Below are 17,577 nucleotides of genomic sequence, written 5' to 3' on the forward strand. Positions count from 1 at the left end.
TTTATATAATATATAAATATATTTTATATATTTACATATAATTTTTTATATATCTATATTTATAATTTATATTTATATATTGTATTTTTATATATTTATATATACTTATATATTTATATATTTATATATTTATATATTTATATATTTATATATTTATATACTTATATAAATAAAAATACATTTATGTATTAAATCTTATATATTTTTATATTCAATAGATATTAAATATTTTTATATTTATAAATATATAGTGATGCATTGTATTTTTAGCTATTATTTTTATATTATTATATTTCCCTACATTTCTATATTTATATATTATTTATAGATTCTATTTTCTATCCCGCTGAGTTCCCGCTCAGGCCCACAAACCCAGAATTCCATGGGATAAAGCGGGAATCAGAAGGGCTGGGAAGGCTCGGAATCCACCCCACCGACATTCCCTGAGGGAAAAGGAGCCGGATCCGGGAGTATCCAGGTTTTTTTTGGAGTGTCCAGGCCCGGAGCTCCAGGTGTGATCCCGGCGCTGCTCCGGCTCCCGGCAGGAGGAGCCCGTTCCCGTGGGAATTTGGGGATGGATGGAGCATTCCTGGGACAAGGACAAAATTCCAGGCACAAGGACAAAATTCCCGGGCCAGAGGGAAAAGGGGAAAGAAAGAGGGTTGTTAAAATAAAGGATCCTGAGGGTTGTTAAAGGAGGAATCCCAAGGATTTTTAAAATGAAGGAATCCTGAGGGTTGTTAAAATAAAGGAATCCCAAGGATTTTTAAGTGAAGGAATCCTGAGGATTTTTAAGTGAAGGAATCCTGAGGATTTTTAAAAGAGGGAATTCCAAGGATTGTTAAAATAAAGGAATCCTGAGGATTGTTAAAATAAGGGAATCCTGAGGGTTGTTAAAATAAAGGAATCCTGAGGATTGTTAAAATAAAGGAATCCTGAGGATTGTTAAAATAAGGGAATCCTGAGGGTTGTTAAAATAAAGGAATCCTGAGGATTGTTAAAATAAGGAATTCTGAGGGTTGTTAAAATAAGGGAATCCTGAGGGTTGTTAAAATAAAGGAATCTCCCGGGGATTGTTAAAATAAAGGAATCCCAAGGATTTTTAAGTGAAGGAATCCTGAGGATTTTTAAAAGAGGGAATTCCAAGGATTGTTAAAATAAAGGAATCCTGAGGATTGTTAAAGGAGGAATCCTGAGGATTCTTAAAATAAAGGAATCTCCTAGGGATTGTTAAAATAAAGGATCCTGAGGGTTGTTAAAATAAAGGAATCCCAAGGATTTTTAAGTGAAGGAATCCTGAGGGTTGTTAAAATAAAGGAATCCTGAGGATTGTTAAAATAAGGAATTCTGAGGATTGTTAAGTGAGGGAATTCTGAGGGTTGTTAAAGGAGAAATCCTGGGGATTGCTAAAACAAAGGAATCCTGGGGATTGTTGAAATAAAGGAATCCTTGGGATTGTTAAAGGAATTCTGAGCATTGCTAAAATAAAGGATCCTGAGGGTTGTTAAAATCCGTTAAAGGAATCCTGAGGATTGTTAAGTGAAGGAATCCTGAGGGTTGTTAAATTAAAGGAATTCTGAGGATTGCTAAAATAAAGGATCCTGAGGATTGTTAAAATAAGGGAATCCTGGGGATTGTTAAAATAAAGGAATCCCAAGGATTTTTAAGTGAAGGAATCCTGAGGGTTTTTAAGTGAAGGAATCCTGAGGACTGTTAAAATAAAGGATCCTGAGGGTTGTTAAATGAGGAATCCCGAGGATTTTTAAAAGAGGGAATCCCAAGGTTTGTTAAAGGAATCCTGAGGGTTGCTAAAATAAAGGAATCCTGAGGATTTTTAAGTGAAGGAATCCCGAGGATTGTTAAAATAAAGGATCCTGAGGATTGTTCAAATAAGGAATTCTGAGGATTGTTAAATTAAAAGTATCCTGAGGATTGCTAAAATAAAGGATCCTGAGGATTGTTAAAATAAGGGAATCCTGAGGATTGTTAAATTAAAGGAATCCTCAGGATTGCTAAAATAAAGGAATCCTGAGGGTTGTTAAAATAAAGGAATCCTCAGGATTGTTGAAATAAAGGAATTCTGAGGATTGTTACAATAAAGGATCCTGAGGATTGTTAAAATAAGGGAATCTTGAGGGTTTTTAAGTGAGGGAATCCTGAGGGTTGTTAAAATAAAGGATCCTGAGGGTTGTTAAAATAAGGAATTCTGAGGGTTACTAAAAGAGGGAATCCCAAGGAGTGTTAAAGGAATCCTGAGGGTTGTTAAAATAAAGGAAGATTTATTCCTTTATTGAGCAATCCTGAGGGTTGCTAAAATAAGGGAATCTTGAGGGGTTTTAAGTGAAGGAATCCTGAGGATTGTTAAAGGAGGAATCCTGAGGATTGTTAAAATAAAGGAATCCTGAGGATTTTTAAGTGAGGGAATCCTGAGGATTTTTAAAAGAGGGAATCCCGAGGATTGTTAAAGGAATCCTGAGGATTGTTAAAGGAGGAATCCTGAGGATTGTTAAATTAAAGGAATCCTGAGGATTTTTAAGTGAGGGAATCCTGAACATTTTTAAAAGAGGGAATCCCGAGGATTGTTAAAGGAATCCTGAGGGTTTGCTAAAGGAGGGAATCCTGAGGGTTGTTAAAGGAGGAATCCTGGGGATTGCTAAAATAAAGGAATTCTGAAGATTGCTAAAGGAGGGAATCCTGAGGGTTGTTAAAATAAAGGAATCCCAAGGATTTTTATGTGAGGAATCCTGAAGGTTATTAAAATAAAGGAATTCTGAGGGTTGTTACAATAAGGGATCCTGAGGGTTGTTAAAGGTGGAATTCTGAGGACTGTAAAGCAAGGAGCCTGGGGATTGTTAAAATAAAGGAATCTTGAGGATTGTTAAAATAAGGAATTCTGAGGATTGCTAAAATAAAGGAATCCTGAGGGTTGTTAAAATAAAGGAATCTTCAGGATTGTTGAAATAAAGGAATCCTGAGGATTTTTAAGTGAGGGAATCCTGAGGGTTGTTAAATTAAAGGAATCCTGGGGATTGTTAAAATAAAGGAATCCTGAGGGTTGTTAAAATAAAGGAATCCCGAGGATTCTCCCACCAAACCCTTCCCTCCAGGATTCTCCAACGAAATCCCTGCAGCCCCCCCTGCAGGGAACTTCCCACACCTCAGCCTTGAGGAAGGAAAACATTCCCAGGGGGAGGCAAAGCTCCCAGTCCTGTTTGGGCTCCGGCTGCCCTGGAATTCCGGGATAAGGGATCTCAGCTCCCCTGGGGGGACGGAATCTGGCGGGATCTTCCCAGAGCACGGAGTTATCCGCTGGGCTGGGGTGGGAATGAGCCCTCAGGGAGGCTTTGCTGGGCCAGGTTTTGTTAAACCACCACCTCCAGGGCTGGGGCAACGGGAATTCCAGCTGGAAAAACCTGGGATCCAGCTGGAAGTGCCATGGAAAGCAAGGAGTTGGGAAGTGCCAGGGAAAATCCAGCAGTTCCAGCTTCAATCCAACCCTTTAATCCCGGGTTTAACACCCCAACTCCCCTCTGGAGAACTTCCCACCCTCATGGATGTTTCCTGCACCATCCAAGGTGGGAATAAAGTGTCTCCAAGAGATTCTGGAAGTGGTTTTTCCCCTCTGGAGAACTTGGAATGACTGATATTTCATGGAAAAGTCAGGGATCTGAAGCATTGCTGGGTCACACCTGGGCCAGGCTTTGTTAAACCACCACCTCCAGGGCTGGGGCACCGGGAATTCCAGCTGGAAAAACCTGGGATCCAGCTGGAAGTGCCATGGAAAGCAGGGAGTTGGGAAGTGCCAGGGAAAATCCAGCAGTTCCAGCTTCAATCCAACCATTTAATCCCGGGTTTAATCTCAAAAACCTCCCCTCTGGAGAACTTCCCACCCTCGGGGGTGTTTCCAGCACTGACCAGGGTGGGAATAAAGTGTCCTAAAAGGATTCTGGAAGTGGATTTTCCCCTCTGGAGAACTGGGAATGACTGATATTCCATAAGAAATTCAGGGATCTGAGGCTTTGCTGGGTCACACCTGGGCCAGGCTTTGTTAAACCACGACCTCCAGGGCTGGGGCAGCGACAACCACTGGGAATTCCAGCTGGAAAAACCTGGGCTGGAGCTGGAAGTGCCATGGAAAGCAGGGAGTTGGGAAGTGCCAGGGAAAATCTGGCAGTTCCAGCTTCAATCCAACCATTTAATCCCGGGTTTAACATCCCAACTCCCCTCTGGAGAACTTCCCACCCTCGGGGATGTTTCCTACACCATCCAAGGTGGGAATAAAGTGTCTCCAAGAGATTTTGGAAGTGGTTTAATCTCAAAAACCTCCCCTCTGGAGAACTTCCCACCCTCATGGATGTTTCCTGCACCGACCAGGATGGGAATAAAGTGTCTCCAAGAGATTCTGGAAGTGGTTTTTCCCCTCTGGAGAACTGGGAATGACTGATATTTCATGGAAAATTCCGGGACCTTAAAGCTCCTCCAGTTCCTCCCACTATCCCAGGTTGCTCCAGCCTGGCCTTGGACACTCCCAGGGATCCAGGGGCAGCCACAGCTTCTCTGGGAATTCCATCCCAGCCTCTCCCCACCCTCCCAGGCAGGAATTCCTTCCTGAGATTTAATCCAAACTCACCCTCTCCAGCTCAAGGCCATTCCCAAGTTGTTTATCCCAACAGTAACTCAGCTCCTGGATCCAGGAGCTCCAGCATTCCCGAGGGAAAGGATCTGCCTGAAAGGATCCTCAATAAAAAAAAAAGGAGCTTTCAAAGGAATCTCCAGAGCACTGGGAATTCTGCAGGGCGAGGGAATGAAAGCAAACTTTGGGAATGAAGCTGGAGATCAGGAAAACTCCCTCGATCCCAGGAAACACGGGGGGGGAAGGAGGGAAAGGAAATCCTGGAGAGCCTTCAATCCCAATTTCCCACCTGGAAGGAGCACAGGGAGCTCCAGGTGTTTGGTTTAGGGAGGATCATTCCCTGGAATTCCTGCTCCTTTATTGGGAAGAGGGGGTTTTTTTTTCCCCCCAAAATAAAAGTTCAGTTCTGCTGATTCCCGGGAACAGGTGGAAAATCAGGATAAGCATCCACATCCAGCCTGTGGAAGGGGGTTGCTCCCAAAATCCTTGGCTTTGAACCCAAAATCCTTGGCTTTGAACCCAAAATCCCTGGCTTTGCTCCCAAAATCCCTGGCTTTGAACCCAAAATCCGGTCCCCAAGTGCCAAGGCAGCCCCTGCCCCTTGGAAGGGCACATCCCAAATGGATCATTCCCAAATCCAGGAGGATCAGAACTTCCAGAGGGATGGATCAGCTGTGCTGCTGCTGCTCCTGGGATTTGTCCCAAGGGATGGGATTGGGTTTGATCCCAAATTCCAAGCCTGGATCACAGAATCAGGGAAGTCCCAACCAGCACAACTCCCAACAGGGACCGTTCCCGGGTCGCTCCCAAAGCAAAGGAGAAAATCCCAAGGGATTTGGGAACAAACACCTTCCAATCCCAAGGGATTTGGGAACAAACACCTTTCAGACCCTAGTTAAAAATCCCAGGTGATTTGGGAACAAACACCTTCCAATCCCAACTGATTTAGGAACAAATCAGTTCCCATCTTGGGTAAAAATCCCAAACTTTTAGGAACAAACACCTTTCACACCCTGGTTAAAAATCCCAGGTGATTTAGGAATAAAAATCTTTCAGACCTTGGTTAAAATCCCAACTGATTTGGGAACAAACACCTTTCAAACCCTGATTAAAAATCCCACATGATTTGGGAACAAACACCTTTCAGACCCTGGTTAAAAATCCCAAAGGATTTAGGAACAAATACCTTTCACACCTTGATTAAAAAACCCAGGTGATTTGGGAACAAACACCTTTCAATCCCTGGTTAAAATCCCAAGTAATTTGGGAACAAACACCTTTGAGACCCTGGTTAAAATCCCAACTGATTTGGGAACAAACACCTTTCAATCCCAAGTGATTTGGGAACAAACACCTTTCACACTCTGGTTAAAAATCCCAGGTAATTTAGGAATAAAAATCTTTCACACCTTGGTTAACACCCCAGTGATTTAGGAACAAACACCTTTCAGACCTTGGTTAAAATCCCAAGTGATTTAGGAACAAATACCTTCCAACCCCAAGTGATTTGGGAACACCTTCCAATCCCAAGTGATTTGGGAACAAACACCTTTCAATCCCAACTGATTTAGGAACAAACACTTTTCAATCCCTGGTGAAAACACCAACTGATTTAGGAACAACCCCCTTTCACAGCTTGGGTAAACATGCCAAGCAATTTGGGAACAAACACCTTTCAGACCCTGGGGAAAAATCCCAGATGATTTAGGAACAAACACTTTTCAATCCCAAGTGATTTGGGAACAAACTCCTTTCACACCTTGGTTAAAAATCCCAAGTGATTTGGGAATAAAAACCTTTCAGACCTTGGTTAAAACCTCAACTGATTTAGGAACAAACACCTTTCAATCCCAAGTGATTTAGGAACAAACACCTTCCAATCCCAAGTGATTTGGGAACAAACACTTTTCAATCCCAAATGATTTGGGAACAAACACCTTTCAATCCCTGGTTAAAAATCCCAGGTGATTTAGGAACAAACACCTTTCAATCCCAACTGATTTAGGAACAAATCAGTTCCCATCTTGGGTAAAAATCCCAAACTGATTTAGGAACAAACACCTTTCACACCCTGGTTAAAAATCCCAAGTGACTTGGGAACAAACCCCTTTCAATCCCAAATGATTTGGGAACAAACAATTTTCAATCCCAAATAATTTAGGAACAAACACCTTTCACACCCTGGTTAAAAATCCCAGGTGATTTAGGAATAAAAACCTTTCACACCTTGGTTAAAACCTCAACTGATTTGGGAACAAACACCTTCCAATCCCAAGTGATTTGGGAACAAACCCCTTTCAATCCCAACTGATTTAGGAACAAACACTTTTCAATCCCAAGTGATTTGGGAACAAACTCCTTTCAATCCCAAATGATTTGGGAACAAACCCCTTTCAATCCCAACTGATTTGGGAACAAACAACTTTCAATCCCAACTGATTTGGGAACAAACAACTTTCAATTCCAAATAATTTAGGAACAAACACCTTTCACACCCTGGTTAAAAATCCCAGGTGATTTAGGAAAAAAAACCTTTCACACCTTGGTTAAAACCCCAAATGATTTGGGAACAAACACCTTCCAATCCCAAGTGATTTGGGAACAAACCCCTTTCAATCCCAAGTGATTTAGGAACAAACACTTTTCAATCCCTGGTGAAAACTCCAAAGGATTTAGGAACAAACCCCTTTGGCATGTTTGGGTAAACATGCCAAGTAATTTGGGAACAAACACCTTTCAGACCCTGGGGAAAAATCCCAGATGATTTAGGAACAAACACCTTCCAATCCCAAGTGATTTGGGAACAAACACCTTTCACACCTTGGGTAAAAATCCCAGGTGATTTGGGAATAAAAACCTTTCACACCTTGGTTAAAACCTCAACTGATTTAGGAACAAACACCTTCCAATCCCAAGTGATTTGGGAACAAACACCTTCCAATCCCAAGTGATTTGGGAACAAACACTTCTCAATCCCAAGTGATTTGGGAACAAACACCTTCCAATCCCAACTGATTTAGGAACAAATCAGTTCCCATCTTGGGTAAAAATCCCAAACTGATTTAGGAACAAACACCTTTCACAGCTTGGGTAAAAATCCCAAATGATTTAGGAACAAACACATTTCAGACCTTGGTTAAAATTCCAAGTGCTTTGGGAACAAACACGTTTCAATCCCAAATAATTTGGGAATAAACCCCTTTCAGATCCTGGTTAAAAATCCCAAATAATTCAGGAACAAACCCCTTCCAATCCCAAGTGCTTTGGGAACCAGCCCCTCCCACCCCCTGGATCGGATCCAGTTTTCTCTCTTCTCATCCCCACAACCCACAAACAATTCCTGGATCCCAGAAGCCGCAGGCGGACGAGGCAGGAATTCCCTGGCCAGGGATGATCCCAACAATCCCAGGGCTCCCTGGCACGGCTGTCATCCCAATTATCCAAATTATCCTCCCTCTGGAATGGGGCTCCCTGGGTGGATCCCACCCCCAGATCCCACATCCCACTGTCCCACATTCCAGCCCGTTCCCACATCCTCCTGGAAAGCTGGAATTCCCAAATGTGGGAACGTGGAATCCCAGCCTGGATGTGACCCCTCGGAATTCCAGGGCACCTCCCCTGGCTCTGGAGGCTTTCCCAGACCCCCCCTGATCCCAGATTTCTGTAGGGAATGGGAAGGAAGGAGCCTGGAAACACCTGAAGCTGTTCCAGGGGACAATATTGGGAATTCGGGAAAAAATCCCAATGGACCAGAGGGATCTGGGAAGGAGGAGAGGCCTGGAATTATCAGGGAAGGGAAAATAAAGGTGGGAATCTGGGAATAATTGGGAAGGGGAAATAATGGTCAGAATTTGGGAATTATCAAGGAAGGGAAAATAAAGGCCAGAATCCCAAAATAATCAGGGAAGAGAAAATAAAGGCCAAAATCTGGGAATAAGCAGGGAAGGGAAAATAAAGGCCAGAATCCTGGAATAATTGGGAAGGGAAAATTAAAGCCAGAATCTGGGAATTATCAGGGAAGGGAAAATTAAAGCCAGAATCCTGGAATAATTGGGAAGGGAAAATTAAAGCCAGAATCTGGGAATTATCAGGGAAGGGAAAATTAAAGCCAGAATCTGGGAATAACTGGGAAGGGAAAATGAAGGTCAGAATTTGGGAATTAACAGGGAAGGGAAAACAAAGGTCAGAATCCCAAAATAATCAGGGAAGAGGAACTAAAGGCCAAAATCTGGGAATAAGCAGGGAAGGGAAAATAAAGGCCAGAATCTGGGAATAACTGGGAAGAGAATTTAAAGGCCAGAATCCTGGAATTATCAGGGAAGGGAAAATAAAGGCCAAAATCTGGGAACAGTCAGGGAAGGGAAAATAAAGGTCAGAATCCTGGAATAATTGGGAAGGGAATTTAAAGGTCAGATTCTGGGAATTATCAGGGAAGGGGAAATTAAAGGTCAGAATCTGGGAATAACTGGGAAGGGAAAATATCAAGTCTGGAATCCTGGAATTATCAGGGAAGGGAAAATAAAGGCCAGAATCTTGGAATAATTGGGAAGGGAAAATAAAGGTCAGAATCCTGGAATATCAGGGAAGGGAAAATTAAGGGCAGAATCTGGGAATAACTGGGAAGGGAAAATAATGGTCAGAATTTGGGAATTATCAGGGAAGGGAAAACGAAGGTCAGAATCTGGGAATAAGCAAGGATTCCTCTTGGATCTCCAAGAATTCCTCGGGGATTCCTCTGGAATTCCTTGGGGATTCAGGCCTGTGATCCACGTCCTGTCACCCTCCAACTCCTCCCTGGAATTCTGCCTCCGTTCCCTTCTCCAGGAATTCCACGGACAAAAGGAGGTTCCAAAGGAAAGAGGGATTTTATCCAGGTGCAGCCGGATGTGGGATGTCCCAAAAAACCCCAGGGATGAGGCAGGAATTTGGCCCCAAAGCCTCAGCTCTGGCTCAGGGGCTAAATTTAGTCCAGGCCTGACTAATCCAGCGTTTGAGGGATGACCTAAAAATCCTGGGATGCAGCTTCCAGGACATTTGGGATGGGCTGGGGTGGGTTGGGCAGCTCCAGCCACTTCCTGGCATCGGGAATGTGCCCCTGGAAAAGTCCTCCTGCCTCCAGGAGCCCTGAACCTGGAATTGGGAATTCCCACCTCTGCTCCCGACCCAGCCCTCGGCTCCCAAAACTCAGGGAATATTCCCCAACTTCTCCCTCTTTCCAGGGAATTCCCTGCCTGAGATCCCGCGGGATCCCGGCCCCAGGATATCCAGCAGCAGATTCCCAGATGGTGTTGGAATCCCAACACGCAGAAGATTCCAGAATTCCCCCTTCCCAACCTTCATTCCTTGTGCCTTCCAAGCCCGGAGGAAAAGGGGGAGAGGGAATCACAGGGGGAATATCCCGGAATGTTCTCGTTCCACTGGAATTCAGGAACTCGGGAAGCCCTGGAGGACAGTTTCAGGGCTCCCACGTTCCCAGATTCCCAAAAAAACCCAAACTGTTGCGTTCTGTGGTTAATTATGGAATTAACTGACCATGGAATTTATCCTGTTGTGTCCCAGCAGACAAAAATCCCAAAAAACCCCTGGAATTCCTCATTTATCGGCGCAGGGCTGGAAGTTTCGGCACAAGACGACACAAAAATTATGGAATCATGGAATGGTTTGGGTTGGAAAGGACCTTAAAGGTCCCCAATTCCAAGGATTCCAAGGGAATCTCCCACCGGAGCGGGTGTGCTGTGGCATTCCCAAACCATTCCCACACCATTCCCACACCATTCCCAAACCATTCCCACACCATTCCCAAACCATTCCCACACCATTCCCACACCATTCCCACACCATTCCCAAACCATTCCCACACCATTCCCATGCCATTCCCACACCATTCCCACACCATTCCCACACCATTCCCATGCCATTCCCACACCATTCCCACACCATTCCCACACCATTCCCATGCCATTCCCACACCATTCCCACACCATTCCCACGCCATTCCCACACCATTCCCATGCCATTCCCACACCATTCCCATGCCATTCCCACACCATTCCCAAACCATTCCCACACCATTCCCACACCATTCCCACTTATCCAACCTGCTCCAGAGGAAAATTCCCAGGGGACAAAGGCCCCAAATCCACTCCCACTTCTGGCCTTTATTCTCCCTTCCCTGATTATTCCTGGATTTTGGCCTTTATTTTCCTTTCCCAATTATTCCAGGATTCTGGCCTTTATTTTCCCTTCCCTGATATTCCCAGATTCTGGCCTTAATTTTCCCTTCCCTGTTTATTCCAGGATTTTTGGCCTTTGTTTTCCTTCCCCAATTATTCCCCAAGTTGGGAGCCCCCGGACTCTCCCAAAGCACCTGGAATTCCCTTCCCAGACCCCCCAAACCCCCTTTCCCGCTAGGAATAAACCAGGACAATGGGAAAAGCTCGGCTTAACCCCGACTGGTTCCCAACACGGCGATGGAAAATCCTGGTTTTTCTTGGAAAGCTCCAGAGGGTCCCCCAATGGCTCCACATCCCAACACAGGGAGCCAATCCCGGAATTCCGACCAAGGAGTCCAAACCTCCCCCCTGAGTCCCTAAAACCGGGTTTAGGAGCGGCCTAAAAGATGGATTCAGAAGGATTTTGCCCAAATAAAGCGGGTTTAAAACACTACTTTGATTTAGAACCAGTTTTAAAGCACCATTTTGATGTAGGACCAGTTTTAAACCACCATTTTCACTTAGAACCAGTTTTAAAGCACTATTTTGGTGTAGGATCAGTTTTAAAATATCATTTTGATGTAGGATCAGTTTTAAAACACCACTGTGGTGTAGGAGCAGTTCTAAAACACCATTTTGGTGTAAAATTAAGTTTTAAAACACTGTCTTAGGGTAGGGTCAGTTTTAAAACACCGCTTTGACTTAGAACCAGTTTTAAACCACCATTTTGATTTAGAACCAGGTTTAAAACACCACTTTGGTGTAGAACCAGTTTTAAAATATCATTTTGATGTAGGGTCAGGTTTAAAACACCATTTTGGTGTAGATTCAGTTTAAAACACCATTTTGGTGTAGGATCAGTTTGAAAACACCACTTCAATTTAGAACCAGTTTTAAAACACCATTTTGATTTAGAACCAGGTTTAAAACACCATTTTTGATTTAGAATCAGATTTAAAACACCACTTTGATTTAGGATCAGTTTTAAAACACCATTTTGATGTAGAATCAGTTTTAAAATATTTTTATGTAGAACCAGTTTTAAAACACCACTGGTGTAAAATCAGGTTTAAAACACCACTTTGATTTAGAATCAGTTTTAAAACACCATTTTGGTGTAGGATCAGTTTTAAAACACCACTTTGATTTAGAACCAGTTTTAAAACACCATTTTGGTTTAGAATCAGTTTTAAAATATTTTTATGTAGAACCAGTTTTAAAACACCATTTTGGTGTAAAATCAGGTTTAAAACACCACTTTGATTTAGAACCAGTTTTAAAACACCACTTTGGTGTAGAACCAGTTTTAAAATACCATTTTGATGTAGAACCAGTTTTAAAACCATCATTTTGGTGTAGCATCAGTTTTAAAATATTATTTTGATGTAGGATCAGTTTTAAAACACTATTTTGGTGTAGAATCAGATTTAAAACACCACTTTGATTTAGAACCAGTTTTAAAACACCATTTTGGTTTAGAATCAGTTTTAAAATATTTTTATGTAGAGCCAGTTTTAAAACATCACTTTGGTGTAGCATCAGATTTAAAACACCATTTTGGTGTAGGATCAGTTTTAAAACACCACTTCAATTTAGAACCAGTTTTAAAACACCATCTTGGTGTAGAACCAGTTTTAAAATATCATTTTGATGTAGAACCAGTTTTAAAACACCACTTTGGTGTAGAACCAGTTTTAAAACCATCATTTTGGTGTAGGGTCAGTTTTAAAACACCACTTTGATTTAGAACCAGTTTTAAAACACCACTTTGGTGTAAAATCAGTTTTAAACCACCACTTTGGTTTAGGCTCAGCTTTAACCCCCCGTTTTGGTTTAGGCTCAGCTTTAACCACCCCTGTGACCAGGAGTAACCCCAACCCCCTTTCAGACCCCGCTGGTTCCCAGCCCCTGCCCAGCCCAGGCCCAAGTTCCCCCCCGTTTTCCCGCTGGGAAAGCTCCGCTGTCCCTGGGCCAGGCCCGGATCTGCCCCTGCCAGGCCAAAGCCAGGCCCAAGAGGCCCCCAAAACCTGCTCTGAGTTACTCACTGACCCACTAATCCAGGCTGGGGAGGTTAGTCTGGGACACAGGCTCAGCAGCACACACTGGTTTTTACCTTTCTGGGGGAAAAAACCTGGTTTGACCCCAAAAACTGGTTGGTTTTAGGCAAAATCTCAGATTTTAGGCCCAGTCTGAGTGGGTTTTCCCAGGGCAAACATCCCTAAGCTCAGCTTTCCGGGCCAGTCCTGGTTTAAGGGTGGGAGCAGGGACGTGGATGTGGATTTTCCCCTAAAAACTGGGACCCATTCCAAGGATTTCAAGGGTATCCAACAGCTCTGAACAGCCCAAGGAGGGGAAAACGAGAGGGGAAAAAGGGGGGAGGAAAAAAGGGGAGAAGGAAAGAAAGGAGGGGGAAAAAATGGGGGGGGGGAAGGAGAGGGAAAAAATGAGAGGGGGAAAATGAGAGGGAAAAAAGGAGGGAGGGGAAAAAGAAAGGGAAGAAAAGAAAGGAGGGAAAAGAAGAAAGGAGGGGGAAAAATGAGGGGGGAGAAATGGGGGAAAAAAAAGGAGTGAAAAAAATGGGGGGAAAAGACAGGAGGGGAAAAAAGAAAGGGGGAAAAAAAGAAAGGGGGAAAAAGAAAGGGAAGACAAGAAATGAGGGAAGAAAAGAAAGGAGAGAAAAGAAGAAAGGAAGGGGAAAAAAGAAAAGGGGGGAAAAAAGAAGAGGGGGGAAAAGAAAAAAGGGGAAAAAAAGAAAAAAGGGGAAAAAAAGAAAAAAGGGGAAAAAAAGAAAAAAGGGGAAAAAAAGAAAAAAGGGGAAAAAAAGAAAAGGGTAAAAAAAGGAAAGGGTAAAAAGAAAGGGAGGAAAAGAAAGGAGGGAAAAGAATAAAGAAGGGGGGGGAAAGGAGGGAAAAAGAAGAAAGGGAAGAAAAGAAAGGGGGGGAGAAGAAAAGAGGGAAAAAAGAAAAGGGGGAAAAGAAGAAGAGGGAAAAAAAGAAAAGGGGGGGGAAAGAAAGGGGGGAAAGAAAGGAGGGAAGAAAAGAAAGGAGGGAAAGAAGAAAGGAGGGAAAGAAGAAAGGAGGGAAAGAAGAAAGGAGGGAAAAGAAAGGGGGGAGAAAAGAAAGGGAAGAAAGGAAAGGAGAGAAGAAAGGAGGGAAAAGAAGAAAGGAGGGGGAAAAAACAAGGGAAAAAAGAAAGGAAGGAAAAAAGAAAGGGGAGGAAAAAGAAAAGGGGGAAGAAAAAGAAAAGGGAGGAAAAAGAAAAGGGGGAAGAAAAAGAAAGGAGGGAAAAAAAGAAAGGAGGGAGAAGAAGAAAGGGAAGAAAAGAAAGGAGGGAGAAGAAGAAAGGAGGGGGAAAAGAAGGGGGGGGGAAATGAGGGGAAAAAGAAAGGGGAGAAAAGAAAGGAGGGAAAAGAAGAAAGGGGGGGGAAGGAGAGAAAAAAGAAAGGAAGGAAAAAAGAAAAGGGGGAAAAGAAAGGGAAGAAAAGAAAGGGGGGGAAGAAAGGAGGAAAAAGAAGAAAGGAGGGGGAAAAGAAGGGGGAAAAATGAGGGAAAAAAAGAAAGGGGAGAAAAGAAGAAAGGAGGGAAAAGAAAGGGAAGAAAAGAAAGGAGGGAAGAAAAGAAAGGAGGGAAGAAAAGAAAGGAGGGAAGAAAAGAAAGGGAGAAGAAGAAAGGAGGGGAGAAAAAGAAAGGAGGGGAGAAAAAGAAAGGAGGGGAGAAAAAGAAATGGGGGGGGAAAGAAAGGGAAGGAAAGAAAGGAGGGAAAAGAAGAAAGGAGGGAGGAAAATGAGGAAATAAAAAATGAGGTAAAAAAAGAAAGGAGGGAAAAAAAGAAAGGAGGGGAGAAAAATATGGACAAAATCCAAGTGCCCAAAGGAAGGGAGCCTGTTCCTCTGGATTCCCCTGGATTCCCCTGGACTCCCCTGGATTCCCCTGGGATGTGGGGCCAGGCTCCCTCTGGAATGGTCAGGATGTCACGGGAATCCTGCCGTGGGGAGGGCACACAAAGAGCCCGGCCCTGAGCTCGGCATTCCAGAACTCCATGGAGCACAAATCCATGGAGCCAGCGGGAAGGGGAGCAGGGACAGCAGGAGAGCCACAGCTCCCACAGGGGTCTGCACCCCAAATAATCCCGGGGGGAGCCAGGATTTAATCCCTGCCGCTGGAATAAAGGGCAGGAAGGGCAGGGAAATCCTGGCCCCTCTCCCTCAGCTCTGGGGTAAGGAGGCAGTAAAAGCAGGAGCTGTTTTCCCGGGAATCTGCTTTATCCTACGGGATCTCTCTTGCCTGAACAGCCTGTGTTTATCCCAGTTAGGCTGGGGTTAAAGCTTGGCTTAGGAAGGGAACACTCCGTTATCCTGGGATGGCTCCAGATGCACCTTCCCTTCCCAACAGCCCAATTCCTGCTGCTCTGACTCCAGGGCAGGGAAAAAACTCCAAGGAAAACAGGGAAAAAACCCAGTCAGGAGCCTGGATTTGCTCTCACTTCCCATGGGATACAGGATAGGGATCCCTGTGGGATGAGGGGTTGCAGCCACCCCTGTCCTCAGCATTCCATGGAGGAGCTCCAAGGGATGAGCTGATCCAGGTGTTCCCATCCCTTGGAAAGAGGCCCTTGGCACAGGGCAGGATTTAATCCCTGAGCTCCCAGAGTGTCTGCACTCCCTCTCCTGGGAATTCTGGCTGGGACAGGAATCTGGGATGCATCCAAAGGAGGAATTATGGGATGCTCTGAGGGAGCAGAGCTGCTGCTCCCCACCAGAGGAAGGGCAGGAGCAGAGCAGGGATCACTTCCCAACAGCCCAATTCCTGCTGCTCTGACTCCAGGGCAGGGAAAAAACTCCAAGGAAAACAGGGGAAAAAAGCCAGTCAGAGCCTGGATTTGCTCTCACTTCCCATGGGATACAGGGCAGGGATCCCTTTGGGATGAGGGGTTGCAGCATTCCATGGAGGCAGTAAAGTTGGAGCAACAAGGAATGAGCTGATCCAAGTGTTCCCATCCCTTGGCACGGGGCAGGATTTAATCCCTGAGCTCCCAGAGTGTCTGCACTCCCTCTCCTGGGAATCCTGGCTGGGACAGGAATCTGGGATGCATCCAAAGGAGGAATTAGTGGATGTTGTGAGGGAGCAGAGCTGCTGCTCCCCACCAGAGCAGGGATCACATCCTCCCATTTCCTGGGAATCATGAGGGCCCAACGACCTGTCCAGGCTTTGCTTTCCCTGAGATTTAAACCAACACAACCCCCAAAACACCCAAATCCCACAAAGAACATCCTTCCCTGGCAATAACCAGGGCTGGAATTCCCCAAAAAACATCCCTTTTCCCTGGCAAACGAACACCTCCTGCCTCAACCCCAGCTCTCCAGCCCTGCCAGGCTCTGGCAGGATTGGGAGTGCTCCGAGCTCAGGAACGTTGGGAATGTGGGAGTCACTTCCCAAAGGTTCCCTGGGATCAAAAGGAGGTCGTGGCGACACTTCCAAACAATCCCCTGCCATGGATCCATGCCCAGTTTCCCTGGAAAAGCCCACAGGAACACCCCCAGGGGAGCAGGGAACGCCGTTATCCCGAAATCCCGCGCTCGGTTTTTTTTGGGGGGTGGATTTTGGAAACTGCCACGACAAAGAGACGGCTCCTAAAACCTGTTAAACCTGATGCCACTTTAGAACCAGTACCAGGAACATAATCCCACTGCTCAGAATTCCCGAATCAATTCCAGAATCAATTCCCAAATCAATTCCCAAATCACCGCTCCGAGGCCGGGAACGAGGCGAGGAAAGAGTTAACCCCCCCCCAAAAGCAGAGTAGCACAAAGAGCTGATTTTTCCCTGTTTTCCTTATTTTCAGCAGGGCCAGGATGTCCAGCTACAACAGGAACACTCCGGGCATTCCCAACCCCAGCCAGAATTCCCAATTTTATCCCCGTGACCCCAGCAATTCCACGACGGAGCAGGTGGTTCCTGGGATTCCAGGTCTGCTCCATGATGGAGCAGGTGCTTCCCAGGATTCCAGGTCTGCTCCATGATGGAGCAGGTGCTTCCCAGGATTCCAGGTCTGCTCCATGATGGAGCAGGTGCTTCCCGGGATTCCAGGTCTGCTCCATGATGGAGCAGGTGGTTCCTGGGATTCCAGGTCTGCTCCATGATGGAGCAGGTGCTTCCCGGGATTCCAGGTCTGCTCCATGATGGAGCAGGTGCTTCCCGGGATTCCAGCTCTGCTCCATGATGGAGCAGGTGCTTCCTGGGATTCCAGGTCTGCTCCACGAGCCTGAGCTTGAATATCCACACCACAATCCAACAGACAACAGGAGAGAGAAAACTTGGAATTCTGGATGATTTTCCAGGATAAAACCCATCCAGCCACCGCCAAAGACACGGAATTCCACTGCAGGAGCAGCAGGGATACCCCTGGAAGTTTTTTGAGGCACCAATGCTGATTTTTGGGTCTGGTTTCCTCGGGTTGGGAAGAGATTTGGGGGGTTTAAAGTTCTCCCGACAACAGGAGCCACGATTCCCTGGATTTAGGGATCGTTTCCCTGGATTTAGGGTCGAGCCCTGAGCTGGGCCAGCATTCCTGATGGCTCTGGGAACACAGGGGGGGCTCTCCCAGTGCTGGAAGGGGGTCTTTGCCACATCAGGGGGGGTTTGGAAGCATCTCCACCCGGTTCCCCCTGGAACGGCGCCGTGGAGCGGGAGCGATCCCGAAATCCCAAAATCCCCCGCTGTGACCCCCGGCAAA

At 45.2% G+C, this 17,577-nt stretch overlaps 4 long non-coding RNA genes across 25 annotated transcripts; 3 read left to right on the forward strand and 1 right to left on the reverse strand.

Annotated features, from left to right (window-relative positions):
- The first annotated feature begins 559 nt into the window (after positions 1 to 559).
- On the forward strand, positions 560 to 3,023 carry LOC127463843 (uncharacterized). Of its 3 annotated transcripts, XR_007901040.1 has the most exons (6): positions 560 to 686; positions 941 to 1,044; positions 1,225 to 1,378; positions 1,734 to 1,920; positions 2,076 to 2,212; positions 2,332 to 2,440. It is a non-coding gene; the product is annotated as an uncharacterized LOC127463843 (long non-coding RNA). The 3 variants fall into 3 exon arrangements; XR_007901039.1 differs by lacking the exon at positions 560 to 686 and having other exon boundaries at positions 913 to 1,044; XR_007901041.1 differs by lacking the exons at positions 560 to 686; positions 2,076 to 2,212; positions 2,332 to 2,440 and adding an exon at positions 2,889 to 3,023 and having other exon boundaries at positions 913 to 1,044.
- LOC127463840 (uncharacterized) lies at positions 2,016 to 11,965 on the reverse strand. 19 transcript variants are annotated; one of them, XR_007901017.1, is made up of 8 exons: positions 11,896 to 11,965; positions 7,756 to 11,449; positions 7,120 to 7,319; positions 6,805 to 7,023; positions 6,507 to 6,694; positions 4,347 to 6,122; positions 3,690 to 4,243; positions 2,016 to 3,347 (listed from the first exon to the last, which is right to left on the reverse strand). It is a non-coding gene; the product is annotated as an uncharacterized LOC127463840 (long non-coding RNA). The 19 variants fall into 19 exon arrangements; XR_007901020.1 differs by lacking the exon at positions 2,016 to 3,347 and having other exon boundaries at positions 3,387 to 4,243; positions 6,805 to 6,927; positions 6,960 to 7,023; positions 7,275 to 7,319; XR_007901021.1 differs by lacking the exon at positions 2,016 to 3,347 and having other exon boundaries at positions 3,387 to 4,243; positions 6,805 to 6,991; positions 7,211 to 7,242; positions 7,275 to 7,319.
- On the forward strand, positions 11,577 to 12,646 carry LOC127463841 (uncharacterized). Of its 2 annotated transcripts, none has more exons than XR_007901037.1 (3): positions 11,577 to 11,766; positions 12,003 to 12,299; positions 12,538 to 12,646. It is a non-coding gene; the product is annotated as an uncharacterized LOC127463841 (long non-coding RNA). The 2 variants fall into 2 exon arrangements; XR_007901036.1 differs by lacking the exon at positions 12,538 to 12,646 and adding an exon at positions 12,388 to 12,520 and having other exon boundaries at positions 12,003 to 12,239.
- Positions 12,647 to 16,652: 4,006 nt separating this feature from the next.
- Positions 16,653 to 17,101, forward strand: LOC127463842 (uncharacterized). Its single transcript, XR_007901038.1, has 3 exons — positions 16,653 to 16,792; positions 16,833 to 16,931; positions 16,972 to 17,101. It is a non-coding gene; the product is annotated as an uncharacterized LOC127463842 (long non-coding RNA).
- Positions 17,102 to 17,577: the final 476 nt, after the last annotated feature.

This window comes from Manacus candei, unplaced genomic scaffold, assembly GCF_025592945.1.
Source record: "Manacus candei isolate 608988 ecotype Guabito, Panama unplaced genomic scaffold, ASM2559294v1 h1tg000174l, whole genome shotgun sequence".
NCBI classification, from domain to species: domain Eukaryota; kingdom Metazoa; phylum Chordata; class Aves; order Passeriformes; family Pipridae; genus Manacus; species Manacus candei.